The sequence below is a fragment of the Mus caroli genome, chromosome 12 (genome assembly GCF_900094665.2).
Source record: "Mus caroli chromosome 12, CAROLI_EIJ_v1.1, whole genome shotgun sequence".
NCBI lineage: Eukaryota > Metazoa > Chordata > Mammalia > Rodentia > Muridae > Mus > Mus caroli.
The window spans coordinates 2,439,960-2,456,989 of NC_034581.1; the positions used below are offsets into that span (position 1 = coordinate 2,439,960).

General features: G+C 40.6%; 1 long non-coding RNA gene and 1 pseudogene across 2 annotated transcripts in view; both read right to left on the reverse strand.

The window, feature by feature from the left end:
- The window catches only part of LOC110306874, a 42,726-nt gene that overhangs the window by 1,027 nt on the left and 24,669 nt on the right, over positions 1-17,030 (reverse strand). The window contains exon 3 of one of the 2 annotated variants that reach the window (XR_002379327.1): positions 4,525-4,620. This is a non-coding gene — a long non-coding RNA (uncharacterized LOC110306874). Of the gene's footprint in view, positions 1-4,497; positions 4,621-17,030 lie in introns of both variants that reach the window. The other variant, XR_002379326.1, reaches the window with a different exon arrangement.
- LOC110306873 lies at positions 9,620-10,643 on the reverse strand (annotated as a pseudogene).

Here is a 17,030-nt window from a genome sequence, read left to right on the forward strand (position 1 = left end):
CCCTCCCTCCCTCCCTCCCTCCCTTCCTTTCTTCCTTCTTTCCTTCCTTCCTTTCATTGGTCATGGGGATTTATATTTTAACAAAGACCTGGACCATATAGTAGTCTAAATGCATACATATGACAGAAAGCTTACTGGATTTTCTGGTTAGTCCAAAATTAGTGCCCAGAGCTAAAACAGAGGACAGAGAAGCCCCGTGTTTGCTACTGAACCTGCTAATACCCAGGAGTAGCTCTCATTTTGCTGCCACCAGCTTTGTCCTAAGCCCCTCCTCTGTCTCTGTATGAGAGATAGGTGGAGTGAGAAAAAAAATGAATCTTTTGCCATCTCAACACTTGACTTTGCAGGAGAAGAGAAACTCTTGCCTTCCACTTCCTATTCCCAAGTCAAGTAAAGAGGCTCAAGACAACGGAGTGCTCCCAGTCAAGGTAGCAGCAGTTTTTATTCTAATTCCCATCTTAAATGTTGCTGGTCACCAGTTTTCTGACCAGGTTCTATGTCTGTAGTGACAGGAGGGGAAGAAAGGAAGCAGGGATGGGACTAGATGCCCTAGAGAAGAGAGTTTGTTTCTGTGGGTGTTGTGGAAAGTGGGTGAGATGGAGATGTCCCACCTACATAATTATATCACCTGCTCCCTGGTGGCTGTACACCCACCCTCAAGAGCCTAGAACATGTAGAGTATGTACTTGTACAGAGAGACAAGAGCAGGAGCCTGTCTCACATCTAGGGACATACACAGGGAGGAGAATAGCCCTGTTCAGAGGTTCCATGTTGGCAGTGGAGGTCAAGAGACTGAATAGCAAAGCTGCCCCCCTCCGTCCTCCTAGGGGAACATCCATATATTGAAAGGGTAGGAGGACCGAGGGACCAGAATCCCTGATCCATTTGCTAGGATCCCCATTATCCTTATTGGGGAGTGGCAAGAAAGAGAAGATAAAAATTTAAATTAAGTTTGAGGTTGAAATTTTAAGCTGTATATATGACTTTTAATAACCACAAGTGATGAGAAAGTTATGAAATTTGATGAAGGTGCTGTTAAAGGATGGGCATGGGAGAGGTGTGTGATTAAAGAGAGAGAATCAATTGGGAAGGTACCTGTTTGCATCCAGCATGCTTAGAGAGGCATTTTATAATATTGTAATGTAATTGAGATAAAGTATCCATTATTCCAATCTATCCAAGACTGACCTCAGTTGCCAATGAATAGTCTGGGTTCTCTCATCTGCATCTGCCTACCTAAACCCCCTGGAGTACATCCTGCCAGAATGTAGACTTTATCATCACATCATCCAGGACACAGAAATGGGAGGGGGTATTAAGATCTGCACATGTGTTCAGCGAATGCTGATTGACTATTATATGAGTAAGCTATGACCCACGGGGAGGAACCAAAGCCAGGCTTGCAAAAGCATCTCTAAGTTGGGAAGATTCCAGAGGAGGAGCAAGCAGCTGCCACCTTACAAGAAGAGACTTCTCCCCATAGAAAAGTTTCCTGGGAAAACTGTTATGACTAAATTTTATGGGGTATGTAGATCAATGACAGCTAACGGGGCCTGTCTGAGTTCTAAAGCTGTGGTATCAGAGCATATATCAAAATGGCTGAGAGCTGTCTATGAAAGAGATCTTAATACACAGCCCTTCCTAAGGAAACAACAAAGAAATTTTACAGATGGAAAGCACATTTTGAATCCCTCAATTACTCCCAGTTTTGACAGATAACTGGATTCTTGGTATATGGTGTGTTCTGGCCACAGTGCACATCTTTTCACATGGACACAATCATAGCTCCAGCACGATCTCAGTCCTTCTAGCCATGTGTGTAGACTTGAAATCATTCCTTCTTATAACTGCAGAATCTACTGCTGTACATTGCCAGCACCCTGAACAATTCTCACGTGACTAGGAGGATTTTAAAGATGATGCATGCCACTGTACCACATGTCTTCCAATCCATGGAATTTCTTCCTTTTGAGTCATTTTATGGAGATCCTTCTTGGCTATGGAACTACAGGGTCAGATTGGATTTCCATGGTTACCCATGGTGGCACTTCCCTGTAGTGGTCATGACCCTTACTTCTATTGAAGGTGTAGGTGGGGTGTCCTGTGGTCACTTTTTATGGCCAGAGGTGCATCACACTGAAGAAAGGAAGTACTCATGTCTTCATAGGCAAGTTGCTTACCATGAAGCATTTTGAAGGAACTCTTTAGGTGCACATATGTGAGTAAGTTGGCTATGTCCTCTCCAGAACATTGATTCATTCCTTCCTCCCACCTGTAATTACTTATAGTTAACTCTCTAGAACTCACTTTCTTTTTGTTACTGTAGAAGCCATTGTCCTCTAGAAGAGAGGGCCTAAGTCTCTCATTTACTTTAAATCGTATTCAAGAAGTAATTCTTGTGCCTAGATTGGTGGTAGGGCCACATGGAGAACTTTCTGTTGCCATGATAAAATACTATGCTCAAGGCAATTTACAGAAGGATGGTTGTATTTTGCCTTATAACACCAAAGGGATATGTGTTATGTGTTATGGTGGGGAGTCATGGCAGCAGACAGACATGATGGCTAGAACATCCTCAAGGGCAAGTACACAGCAGAGAGAACAAATTGGAAGTAGCATGAGGCTTTTAACTCTCAAGGCCTGATCCCAACAGCATTCATCATTCAGCATGATGGTACCACCACCTGTTATTGAGAAACAAAGTTGATTAAACAAGACCAAGCCCTACCCCAAACGGTCTAGTGTAGGTAAATGTGTGGAACTGAAGATCATATTAAGATAAACAAGCCAAACTCAGAAAGAAAGCAGCTCCTATGTTTCTTAGAGTCTCTTAGAGTTTATATATGCATAAATCATATATGTGCATGTGTGTGTGTGCATGTGTGTTTGTGAAAGCAAACCATTTATTTTTCTGATAAAAAAAAGAGGAGAAGTGAGAAGAGGAGGGAAAAAGAGAGGAGAAGGCACATGAGAAGGGATATAGTCAAAGTACGTGATATAAAAGAGTGAAGTTACCTAGTAAAATCTATCATTATATGCAATGACTGTAAGATAATAAGAAAACTAAATCACCAGCACACACCACCAGAGACCATGAAGATGAAGGTCAACGTCCAGGAAAAGTCCAGAAAACTTAGAAAATAAATACCATAAACAAGAGGGAGTGTAAAGCATATATATTATCAGTATCCAGATCAGACCATCAAGTTACTTTATATCATTAATTATAAATAAGCATCATTTGTATATGAAATCTGTGTTCTTGGTTTTCATCTATCCTAGAAGAAACATTTCCTTATATCCTGACCTTTTCCTGAACTCTATTTCAATAAACACACACAGACACACAGACACACAGACACACACACAGACACACACACACACAGACACACACACACACAGACACACACACACACACACACACACACACACAGAGAGAGAGAGAGAGAGAGAGAGAAAGTCATATGCCCTTACTTGACTTAATCTTTCTAGCATTATTGGATGTTGACTGTATTCAGCTTACACATTCTTCCTATAAGTGATGCTACAATAAAAAAAATCTTTGTACAGCATAATCATCACATTATGTATAAGTTTCTAGGGCATAATTCACAAAATTGGAATTAGTGGAACAGAGGATGTAAACATTGCAGCGGAATGTAGAAACAGTTTGTGTTTCTTAATGCAGGTTGCCCCAAATCTTAGTGGATTCTTTTGGTACATTTTCTAGCTTGGAGACTTGATTTCAGCTAAGATGTTACCAGAAGATGTTAAATTAAATTATAATTTCTTTTTCATAAATACAAACTAATGTGGTACACAGACATCTTGTCTTTTGTGTGCCTTTGAAAGCTTTCAGGAGCAGAATGATCTATACTACGTGAGATCTGATTGCAGTGTTCTGGAGGTTAAGAGAACATCACTGTGGAATTGTGGGTATGGTATGATTTGGGTTATACCACCCACTCCACTCCACAAGACCCCATAGTTACTACCAGCCCAGATATCTATGCCAAGAGACAGAGGGCATGCTGCCTCTGACATCCTCATGACTGGACTGAGCCTGGAAAAGCGCCAGCTTAGAATTAAAACCCCAAACTGTGATACATCCAATAGCTGATGGAGAAGCTAGAGAAAGTACCCAAGGAGCTAAAGGGATCTGCAACCCTATTGTTGGAACAACATGATGTACTAACCAGAACCCCGGAGCTCTTGTCTCTAGCTGCATATGTATCGAAAGATGGCCTAGTCGGCCATCACTGGAAAGAGAGGCCCATTGGACTTGCAAACTTTATATGCCCCAATATAGGGGAATGCCAGGGCCAAAAGAATGGGAATGGGTGGGTAGGGAAGTGGGGGGCGGTATGGGGGACTTTTGGGATAGCATTGGAAATGTAATTGAGGAAAATATGTAATAAAAATATTAAAAATTAAAACAAAACAAAAAACCCCAAACTGTTACCTACGCCTCCCGACAGCACCCAACTCATTGCTCACACTGTTCCCAGCTGCTGAAAGTTTTACCAAAAGGTGTCAGTCTCATGCAGGTGGCCCATTCTCGCTGTGCAACGGGACTTTTGCTTCTCATCCAGAGGCTGCATCTGATGATCATTCCTGCTTCTGTGGACCACAGAATGTTTTGGAAAGAAAGAGTTACTGTGTGTCTAATTTCTGGTTTCTCCGGAGTTTTAAGACAATGAGCCATGAGGAAGAATTTTGAAGTGCTTCCGAAGCAGGCTTTGCTTCAGGTTTGCTCTTTGGCGAGTCCCTTTAATATAGATCCATATGTCACATCCACGGTGCTCACATTGTTTCCACAGAACTGTACTTGACACCTCATTTGACAGTGTCAACATTCACAGTGGTTCTTCAATACATTTGACAGTATCAGCCCTTAAAATGTTTTCACAATACTTACCGTAAGCAACTTTGACAAGATCAGCATCTGAAATGTTCCACTAGCTGGGTATTCAGTTTGCAACACCAGCAACTCCTGCCTTCACAGCATCCACACACAATGCCTGCCTGATCATTCAGTGAACTTTCCCTTTTTGAAAGCATAGCAAATATCAGACTTTGTGTGATATACCTTTTTTTTTGGACAATGAGGACAAAAATCATCAAGATTTAACCAATACTTTTATTAAAACTTCAGCTCACCACAAGTCAGATAACCACTAACCAGCATTTATTGAACACTTGCTATGTGTCAGGCCAACAGTCCAGGTGTCACCATATAGCACCTCAATTCAATGTTCCAGCTAATGTTCCAGATCCTATTAGACAGCATCCATACACAACGCCCGACTGTTCATTCAGTGAACTTTCCCTTTTGAAAGCATAGCAAACATCAGGCTTTGTGATATGCTTTTTTTTTTTTTTGACAATGGGGATAAAGATCATCAATATTTAACCAATACTTTTATAAAAACTTTAGCTCACCCCAAATCAAATAACCACTCACCAACATTTATTGAAGACTTGCTATGTGTCAGGCCAACAGCCCAGGTACTACCCTATAGCAACTCATTTAAATTTTCCAACGAGTCCCAGATAAATCCTGTTATACAGCCAGTCAACTTGACCCTCTGGTTGGTTTAGCAGTCTGAGCACACAGAGTCAGAACTGTCCTTGAGCCCAGGCATTGTTCCCCAGGGCTTTGGGGGCTTTTCCTCCCACTGTGAACTTTTAGTCATACCATTGCTATAAGAGTTCATGAGCAAATAAGTACTTTAAGAGCAAATGATAATAGCCACTGGTTTCTTATGGTGTTGAAGGAGGGAACCAGGAGAGGGATATATTTGATGGAACCAGGAGAGGGATATATTTGATGGGACTTAAAGGGTTCAGTCCCAGTTGGGCCAAGTGAAGAAGCTGGGGGAATGGAGAATGTGTCTAAAAGGTGATGCTACTATAACATGGAGGTGTGTATGAAGAGGGCAGAGGATGCATGAAGTAGAGGCAAGATTAGGACGGGTTTTGAATTTGCCAAGGCTCCGGTCCTACATAATAAAAGGGAGACAGGTTTCCAGACAAACAACTTTTATTAATATTGGCATGAACAGGAATTCATAGAAAAGAAGCAAAACCCCAAGAAGCTGAAAGACTCTACGGCTCAAATATTATTTTAACAAAGGAAATAGAATTTGGGTTTTTGAAGGAAAAATGTCTAGCAAATATGTGGGGGTAAGTAGTGGCTATTGGTTAATTCTGTTTATAAAAATTCATGTTTCTGTTGAGTTTCTTCTCTGGGGATGAGTCTCTTGACCCTTCCAGAATGTGATGGAAAAATTGATACCATGTTTCTAAACAGATACAGAGAGGCAGAGAATGCCTTCTGACTTTCAGAACTCCCTTCTGCCTTCATTAAATATTTCCTATGGGTTGCACATTTTGGGGGTGGCAGTCTCTGATACACTTCAAATACCATTCTAAGGGATCAGGATTATATGATATAACAGGAAGAAATTTTAAGCTTTAAGAGACATGGTCAGATTTATATGTGTGAGAATGTATTCTGGTTGTGGTTGGAGAGGTAGTAACTCCTTAGATGTTGGAAGTTGGGAGACCACTCTCAGTCTGAACTTCACCATATAGGGGACCAAGAGGGGAAGAGGGAGATGATAAAAGAAGGAGATGAAGGGAGGGGACTAGCAATTTCAATTTCCTTGCGCCTATGAAGCCTCTGTGACCACACATTCAGACTCTGGCCTGGAGATGCTCTTGGGCTCCTCAAAGCCTGACTATAGAAGACAGTGTACATTCATTTTCCTTAACCTCTGGAAGGCTCTCAGCAGCTGCACAGTGGAAGCGGCCTGCTTAGTACACCACTTCTGAGTCCTCAGCTAGCCTGTGTTGCTGAGTGCTGAGTCCTTTGTTCCTGCTTTGCAAGTGTTTAACACTAGAGAGCTACTGCTCTAGATGACATTCAATGGCAACTTCAGTTTGGTTGTTTGATGCATACAGACAAGAGGAAGGTGGACTCTCTTTGCTCCTTTCTTGGCACAGATAGGCAGGTATGACTCCCTACTCCTACCAACTCCTTGTTTAGTCCTAGGACAGCTCCAGAAAGCCACACTGCCTGCATCTACCACCTGTCTCGCCTGTCTCTCTCCAGATCCGGAAAGCCCAGTCTAGTGTAGTGCTCTGGGACCAGCTGTTTTCCTCCTGGAGAGAATTTCTCTCTAGAGCTGGTATTATAGCTTAATGATGTTCCACCAATAAGGAGATGGTAATTGATTGTTAAGTGAAGATATAAATTGTAATTGAATCCGTCACATTTCAGTTTTTCATTATCTCATGACAAATCTCTTAGTGCACTGGCAAGGACTTCAGGGATAGGAGAGGGATGGGAAGAGACAGAGAGACATGAGGAGGCTTAACTTCTCTTCCCATTCCAAGTACATGGCAGTGGTAGGGATGTCCTTTCTAACTATCAGCTCCCTCACCCTGACTTCTGCATACTTTAGTGTGCACAGGTGTGTGGATGTCACCTATACCATGTGAAGCCATATGGAGCCATATGAATGTACAGAGTGGGGCTCTTGCAAGCTGTGGTTGGCACATGTAGGCCCAGCCTGCACTTATGGTTGGTGTTTCTAGCTTCCTTTGGCTGTTGAGCCTTTCATAACTGTATGTGGTCAGAGGTTCTGTGCTACTGTGCCTATTGATTTGATCCCATTTGATATTAAGGAGAAACTATAGCATAGGCATTAGGAGACAGTCAAGAAGCAGGGTGCTTGGAATTTTTTGTCATTCTCTTCCTTAGTAACTATTGCAGCGTTGAGCAAGACGATGACCTCTCTGGTCTCTGTTCTATCACCTGCCAGATGAGGATGATAACACATGTTTACTGTCTAGAGCTTTGTGTTACATAGAGTTAACTTAGGTAAAACAATTAGAAAACACATATGGCAAAATTCACTAGTAATGAAAAATGACTCCAACTGTTTTTTCCAATACCAGTTCAGAATTAGTATGAGCCTAGAAGACAGAGCCTGAGGCCAAATTTCTCATGAAGCAGAAGCTTGATTAGGGCAGACAGGGTTTATCCCTGGGTAGCAGAGTGAGATACAGCAGGCATCCCTGTCACCAGGATATCTTTGCAGAGGCCCTATGGAATGAGGATAGACCTCTGGGAGCAAGAGGAAGGACTACAGCTGCATTCTTTGGACCTTTTCTGTATCCTGTCTTTTGATAGTTAACATTACATGGGGTTTTGGGTGTCTTGGATTTCTGGAATATTCTGATAGCTTCTAGAAGACATGTTAACTAGACCCAATAGCAAGTCTCCCCATGCCTCTTAGAGTAAGTAACTTAGCCATTCTTGTAAATGTGTTCCCACTTTTTCCTTCTCCCTCATTAAAAAAAAATCACATATGATTAAAAAAATGTTTATTCTTAGTCCTTGGATTAAAGGGAAAGAGCTACCACATTTTCCAAATGAATGGCATTTCAGAAAGAAAATATCCCCCTACATGTGTTCATTTCTACCATTCTTCTTCCCACTTCCCTTAGCATCTCTTCTTCTCTTCTCATTATCCCCCCCTCTCTGTCTCTCTCTCTTTCTCTCTGTCTGTCTCTCTCTTTCCCTCACACATACACACACACATACACATATATACACACACAGAGCACACAAACGCACATATAAAACCTGATTTTATTTTTAGTTAGTATAGTATCTGTTGCACCAAGATGTCCAATAAATGTGTTGAATAATGTTATTCCATATTTCTATCCACTTATATGTTGTTAATATATGATTGATATATAAAATGCTTACATCTTTTACATCAGTGAAGGTTGAAATTTTATACTGTTGTATAAACACCGTTGAGAACAGTACATAAAAGAGTTATACCATTTTGGAAGCTTCTATCATACTCTTAGTCCAATACTCTCTGACCAAAGCAATTTCCTCTGGATTTCATTATCTTTGGTTAATTGTATCCATTCTTGTAGTTCATATGAGTAAAATGATACAGTGGCTCTTCCTTTGATTCTGGACTATTTTACTTAGCATGATGCTTTCAAGATTCATCTGTATCATTTTGAGTATTGGTAGCTTGCCCTTCTTCTCATGAATAATATTCCATTATATCAGACTGTGTTCATCTATTCTTCTGTTGATGGATATTTGGCTAGTTTTCAGTTTTGAGCTATTATAAATACAGCTGCTATAAAAATTCTTACATAAATCTTATTGTACGCATATGTCTTCATTTCTTTTGAGTGTATATTTAGGAATAGAATTGCTGTGTCTTAGGAGAGATATGCTTGCTCTTTATAAGAAATTGGTAAACATTTCCTCAAAATGGTAATGCCCTGCTACAACCCTACCACAGCATGGGTCCAGCTGTTCTGCATGCTCAAAAAAGTTTGTCAGTTTTGCTTTCAGACATCTTTTTTTTTGGGGGGGGGGTGCAGCAAACTTTATTGATGGTATTCAAGAGTGTAGGGAGGGTTCCCTAGGCCCCTTCTGTTATGGGGGACTGGGGTGGAAATTGTGAGGGAGATGCTCAGTGTTGGGGGCCAAGTTGGGATAGGGACTCCTCAGCAACCGAGGGCCTCTCTCTTGCTCTCAGTGTCTTTGCTGGGGTGGGTGGTCCAAGGTTTCTTACTCCTTGGAGGCCATGTAGGCCATGAGGTCCACCACCCTGTTGCTGTAGCCATATTCATTTTCATACCAGGAAATGAGCTTGACAAAGTTGTCATTGAGAGCAATGCCAGCCCCGGCATCGAAGGTGGAAGAGTGGGAGTTGCTGTTGACTTCACAGGAGACAACCTGGTCCTCAGTGTAGCCCAAGATGCCCTTCAGTGGGCCCTCAGATGCCTGCTTCACCACCTTCTTGATGTCATCATACTTGTCAGGTTTCTCCAGGTGGCACGTCAGATCCATGACGGACACATTGGGGGTGGGAACACGGAAGGCCATGCCAGTGAGCTTCCCGCTCAGCTCTGGGATGACCTTGCCCACAGCCTTGGCAGCACCAGTGGATGCAGGGATGATGTTCTGGGCAGCCCCATGGCCATCATGCCACAGCTTTCCAGAGGGGCCATCCACAGTCTTCTGAGTGGCAGTGATGGCATGGACTGTGGTCATGAGCCCTTCCACGATGCCAAAGTTGTCATGGATGACCTTGGCCAGGGGGGCTAAGCAGTTGGTGGTACAGGATGCATTGCTGACAATCTTGAGTGAGTTGTCATATTTCTCATGGTTCACACCCATCACAAACATGGGGGCATCAGCAGAAGGGGCAGAGATGATGACCGTTTTGGCTTCACCCTTCAAGTGGGCCCCGCCTTCTCCATGGTGGTGAAGACACCAGTAGACTCCATGACATACTCAGCACCGGCCTCACCCCATTTGATGTTAGCGGGGTCTCACTCCTGGAAGTTGGTGATGGGCTTTCCATTGATGACAAGCTTCCCATTCTCTGCCTTGACTGTGCCATTGAATTTGCCGTGGGTGGAGTCATACTGGAACATGTAGACCATGTAGTTGAGGTCAATGAAGGGGTCATTGATGGCAACAACCTCCACTTTGCCATGTGGAGAGCAGATGGCAGCCCTGGTGACCAGGCGCCCAATATGGCCAAATCCGTTCACACCGACCTTCACCATTTTGTCTATGGGATGAGGCTGGCATTGCACAAGAAGATGCGGCTGTCTCTGGAACAAGGAGGAGCAGAGAGCCCAGACATCTTAGTATATATAAAATGGCATCTTATAGACTTAAAGTGTAGTTTGGATGGCTAATGATATGAAAGATAGTTTCATATGCTGAAAGGACATTCCTATATCCTTTAAGATTTTATCTCATTTTGATTTTCTATATAAAATGTTGATATAAGGGTAGGGAGAGAGAATAGAGAAGATAAACCTTCAGTGTAGAGAAATAGGATAATAGACAAAAGGAGGGTAGGGAAGGTCTCTTAAGGGTTAAAATATTCTGTGTAAAAGTTTAAGAACTCTCCATGGCTTTGAAGGCAGAGAGAGGTCATCTTTTCAGTAGGGTGCTCTCCTGTCAAGTGTGCAGAAGTCAGAGGAGCAGGATCTTTACTGCTCAGTCCATACAACCTTCCCCCTTATACAGATAAAGGTGCCAAAGGTCTTGGGAGGCAGAGATGCTCTTGTAAGAGTTAAACATCAGCATGTGCAGTACAGCTGTGTGCCAGACACCTCCATGTCCACTGTCACCCAACAGTCCACATGTCTACACGTGTTACATAAGTAGACTGGACTTTATGAGCTAGGTACCAGAATGCAATAGTCACAGGTATGAGACCCATCTTGTAGCTATAGATTCATAGGTCAAAGTCAAGCCAGCTTAACTGTCCCATCATTTGTCACTAGAATGTTCTTTGGCCTCATGTCTCAGTGGATAGTGCAATTTCACATGAAGGAAATCTAAGCATCTTAGAAATTGGCATTCCAGATCCTTGATGGACTCAGCTGGCATACTTGGCAGAGATGTCTTGTGTAGATATGTCCCTAGGTCTTGGTCTATGAGCTTAAGCACTAGAAAATCTTGGTCTTACATTCACTTAGCCACGCGCCTTTTTTGTGCATGCTGTTTCTATGCTGTATAGTTTTACTTGAAACCTATGTGCCTCTTTATATTTAAAATATGTTCATTGTAAGCAAAATACATCTTGTTATATTTTTTATTCTGTCTTATTCATTTGGGATTTTAGTATTGATATTTCATTAATATACATTTAGGAATGGTGACTTTTAAGTCTATCATTATGTCATTAAGATGTATTTTTCCATTATCTTTTGTATCATTTTCTTTTTAACAAATTTGTTTTTGCTTTGTGTAACTGAAACAGTTTTAATATACCATCCTAATTTTTCTGTTGATCTTAATTTTTTTATTACTGTTGCTTGAAGCATAGTCGTCCCAGATATGTCACTCTTCATCTTTATTATCAGTTAACTGTCAACTAATTATTACTCCATGAATGATGCAAGGAACTTAAAGATTAAACTTTATTTTTTTCTGAGATTTGTTCTTATGTGTTTTTACATCTATAAAGGTTATAAGCCGTATAATACCTTTGAAATAGTCTGTGGATGTTAAAAATGTGTATACATATGTATGTATAAATGAATACATGGAGCAAGGGAGACAAGTTTATAAGGAAGAAGAGGAAAAAAGGAAGAAATATAGGTGTGTATATAAGAGCAGGAATTTTGGAAAAGGCCTTAAATAATTACACAGATACTTAAGCTTTGATCGTCCTTCTTATGTCTCTGAAAAGAACAAGGCTTTTACCTCATTTCCTGCAGCCAGAAATATTTTAAAAATATTTTCTTATAGTACAAATGTGTCGGCAAAGTATTATCTCAGATTTTTGTCTGTCTAGAAAAAGTCTGTATTTTATCCTTATTATTAAATGATTATTTCTTGGATATGGAAGTCTAGGTTAGTAGTATTCAATTTTAAGAACAATTTAAGCTACTTCATTGTTTTGTTTTAGGGGCTCCAGTGTGTCTATGTAAACAGCTACTGTGAGTGTATTAGTGATGTAATGAGTGTCATCTTTGTTCATTTGAGGTTGTTCCTGATGACCTTGGCTTTTGGCAGTTTGTCCAGGTGTCACGGTGATGATGGTTGAACTAGCTTATTGGCTTTTTGCAACTTCCCATCTGTATCTTTAAATCAGTTTTATAAGATTCTTGACTGCTATCTTTTCAGATATTCTTTTTTCGCTTTATTCTATTTCTTCTTTTCTCTGGGACTCTAATTTCATATATGTAGTATCACTCAATATTATCTAGAGATCTCATAAACTCTGTTCCTCTCACCCTTAAGCTTCCTCTCTCTATATTTTAGATTGGATAATTTTTCTTGTCTTGTTTTCAAGTTCACACATCTCTTTATGTAGTGAATCTAATTTGTAAGCCCATCTAATGAATCATTCATTTCTGAGATTGTATTTCTTATTTATAGAATTTCCACTTTGTTCTCATTTGTAGCTTCTATTCCCTCATGAAATTCTCCATCTTTTCATATATGGTCCATGGTTTCCTATAACGTTTGAAAACATGTTTATCATGTTTTAAATTTTTCTATAAAAGAAATTCAAATTCTGCATCTTCTCTAGATTTTATTCCATTGTTTTTTCTTTGACCAGAGTCATATCTTGCTTTTTAAATGAATCTCTTTGTGTGCAAAAGCATACATGTAAAAAACAAACGAAATACATGAACTTTTTACCCAGAATAGTGCAAGCTTCTTTATTTATCAAGTTAGTATATGGAAAGATAATTTGCTTTAATACTCAGCTGAGCAGAGCCCAAGCTTTGCTCTAGTTTTTGGATATATTGAGTTCTTTTCTATTGTTAAATGTTTAACATTAGTGTAATTGAAACTTTCCCAGAAGCAGGGTTTAGATCTGTGAGGAGATGAAATTTTAGAGATCTCGAAATTTCATGGCTTTCTAAATAAGACAGTGTTTCTTAAAGCTCACATACCTACATTTGGGGTCATCATGAAAAATTGTATACATTCCCAGTACTCCTGGGTCTCTCTTTTAAGAGGTCCATCAGGCTACCCACTTCAAGCTGAGCAGGAGGGTTGCATGTGCTGTGCCAAAACTCTCAGAAGATCTGGAGTATGCCCCCTGATGTTCTGCCTGCCTTGTTCCATCATTCCACTAGCTGCTTTGGGTACTGGATGTAATCTGTGGTGTCCAAGGGAGTTTCTGCTAGCCATTTTGTTCCTCTACACTTGCACCGTGTCACATGGTCTTGCACTGAGGGAAATCCCCATATGCCTTGTGATGTGAAAACTGTCTTCTTTGTTTCATCCCTGATATCTTGTTCATCATTCTCATAAACTTGGTGAGGTTTAAGCAAGGAGACCTGAGTTGTTCACTGAAGTAGAATCATGGGCTTCTCGCATCCTACATGGCTGTGGAGATGAGAAGATTAAGTGGCCCTTCCTTCCTTCCTTTTGCCCACGTTGAGTTCCTCTGTCTACAATTCCAGTAAGAGTGAAAGCAGCTCTGGATCTCTATCCACATGTCCTTTCTGAAATGTAATTCATTTTGGCTTATTGATACTCATAGCTCTCTAATGGGCTTAAAGTCATACTTTTACAGCTTACATTTATTCTAATATCAAGATGGAAAAGCATGCCCTCACAACTCTAACTCCTGAATATTTTTATTGTCCTGCTGAGTAGCAGCCTTCATTGGGGACAATAGGTAGTTTCATATCTGAAGAAGAGATTATTTGACTCTAATCAATGGCCCCCTTGCTCTTCTGACATCTAAAAGCCCATTCATACTGATGAAGATATCTGCTCTCTTAAAATAAGTTTTTACTTTTCCAGGTCATTGCTTATAACATTTGGAAAGCAATACTTGGAGACATGTTCATTTCAACCAGCTGATGTTTGACTGTATGGCATTTAATGTGGCAACTTTTTCTCTTTTGTATTGAACAGTGACTTGACGCAGTTCAGAAGCAGCACAGTGTAGATTGAAGAATTCCCTGTTCCTTTCTGCTACGGCTATGCCCACTCTTTGGGGGAGAGAAGAACACTGATACAAATCAGAAGAGTGCTATAGGTCATCTTTTATTTTTATTATTCCTGTAAGCAGTGATAACTTGTCCGAAAGACCCCTTGCTATTCAGCGATTCTGGCTATAAGAACCCCCTTTGCACCGTCTGTGTCTGGGTTTTAACTTCTGGTAGCTTATTCTGCCTTTGTTTGGATGTAGAGCTCCACTCCTCCTTGTACTTTGACATCCATGTTGCCTTTTGCCAGGAATCCTATAGAACCATCACTCAGGACAGCTTTGAGAGATGACTGGGCTCAGTAAATTAGGAGGGAAAATCATGTGTACACTTTCAAAAGTCACACTTACTGCAAAGAGTGCTGTAGAGCCTTGAGTTCCATTAAGAAGAGGTGCTGAAGGTAGGCATGGTTCTAATACCAGAGGGAATGAGATACTTTTTATAGTGTGATAATAATAACTTTAATTTATTAAGATGGCTGTGTAGCCCTTCACACCCTGAAATGTGGCCATTCCTCTAAGATGGGCTCAGAAGGACTTGTGTCTGGGTACAAGCAGACTGGCCCCTTTGCACTTTAATTGACGTTGTATCAAAGCTACCTTCTTGATTTGTGTGTGGTCTGTGATGAAGCAGGGAGAGCTAACTCCAAAGCTTGTTCCTAGTGAAGGATAGCAACAGTTTCCTCAGTAAGATACACAAACAAATCTATAAAAACCCAAGGAGTCCCTACACTCCATCATAAAAGTATTATTGTCCCAGTAAAATTAGCATAATGTTTCTAGATATTGTTGATAAAATTCAGGTCCTGATTTCTGCATCAATTTTACCATTAGATGTGGCGATTGTTGACATTATTGCAAGTAATTAGAGATATTCCATTTTAAGTTTTATGATTTTTTATTTAAGTGTTATTATATATATATATATATATGAATGTTTTAACTGCATCAATGTCTGTGCATCATGTGTGTATCTGAAACCATAAAAGGCCAGAGGAGGCCATTAGATCTCCTAGAACTGGAGTTATAGATAAGAGCCATATAGATGCTAAGAATTGAACTTTGGTCTTTCGGAAGATCAGCCAGTGCCCTTAACCACTAAGCAATATCTCTAAACCCTAATTTTCCTGAACTTTTAGGAAACCATCACATATGATTCTATGACCATAAGTATATCTTCAGAATTCTACATGAAGTCTCCACTCTACCATACAACCAGCATTATAGGCTTAATGTAGAAGTCTCATTTTAATCTTTTTTTTTTCTCATTCATCTCTTTTCCTCAGTTTTGTGTTCTACAACCACAAATTTAAGAATCCTTTGGATTTTTCTTATATTCTCCATATTTGATATGTAAATCCTTTTGGCTTTATCTGTTCATTCATTGATGATATGAATACACATGAGTTTTATGTATATGTACACATGGGCATGCTTGTGTGTGTCCTAACCTGCTGTTTTTCTATTGATGTAAGAGATACACGAGGCCACTAACTTGCAAACAGAAAGTTACATATCTTAGCTGACAGTTTGGGAAGGTCTGGTCTGAGTTCAGTCAGTTCTGAGGCCATACATCATAACAGAAACACACAGTGGAGTAAATTCTCTTACTTCATGTTTGCATGTAAGATGGAGAAGAGGAAGACTTGGAGTTTCAGTGGCCCTTTTGGTGCTTGTTTACAGAGACCTAAGACCTCCCTCTTGGCCCTACCTCTTGAATGTTTGATAACCTTCCCAACAACACCACTCTGGGGTTGGGAGGCTGTGGATCCTTGTGGCAAACATACCAGGTTCAAACTGCAGCAGTAGTGTATGTCCACATGGATATATATTTAATGTTGGTCTTTCTCTACCAGCCTTCACTAGAGTGTACTGTAAGAGCAAGAACTTTGAGTGTGTGTGTGTGTGTGTGTGTGTGTGTGTGCGTGTGCGTGTGCATGTGTACATGCATGCGTATACACAAAGAGGTGTACAAAACTTTATGTTTGAGTGTACACATATTTTTATGTGTATGATCCTTTAGCCTGCATGTATGTCTGTGTACCATGTGTGGGCAGTGCCAGAGAGGGCATCAGGCCCCCCAGGACTAGAGTTACTGGTGGTTGTGAGCAGTTATCACAATCAAACCCGTATCCTCTGATAAGAATGACAATTCTATTTACCACTGAGCCATCTCTACAGGCCCTCTACCTTAATTTTTTTTATTAAAATATACATTTATGTAAGTATTTATGTATTTATTTATGTATATATGTATGTATGTATTTATTTAGTTTTATGTGTAGGTTTGTGCTTGGGTATGCAAGTGCCATCACATATGTGTAGAGGTCAGAGGACAACTTCCAGAAGTCAGTTCCCTCCTTCCACCATTTCTATCTCAGATATCAAAGTCATATCATCAGGTCTGGTGCTGTTCCCTGCTGAGCCAGCAGCAACTCTCTCTCTCTCTCTCTCTCTCTCTCTCTCTCTCTCTCTCTCTCTCTCTCTCTCTTTGAG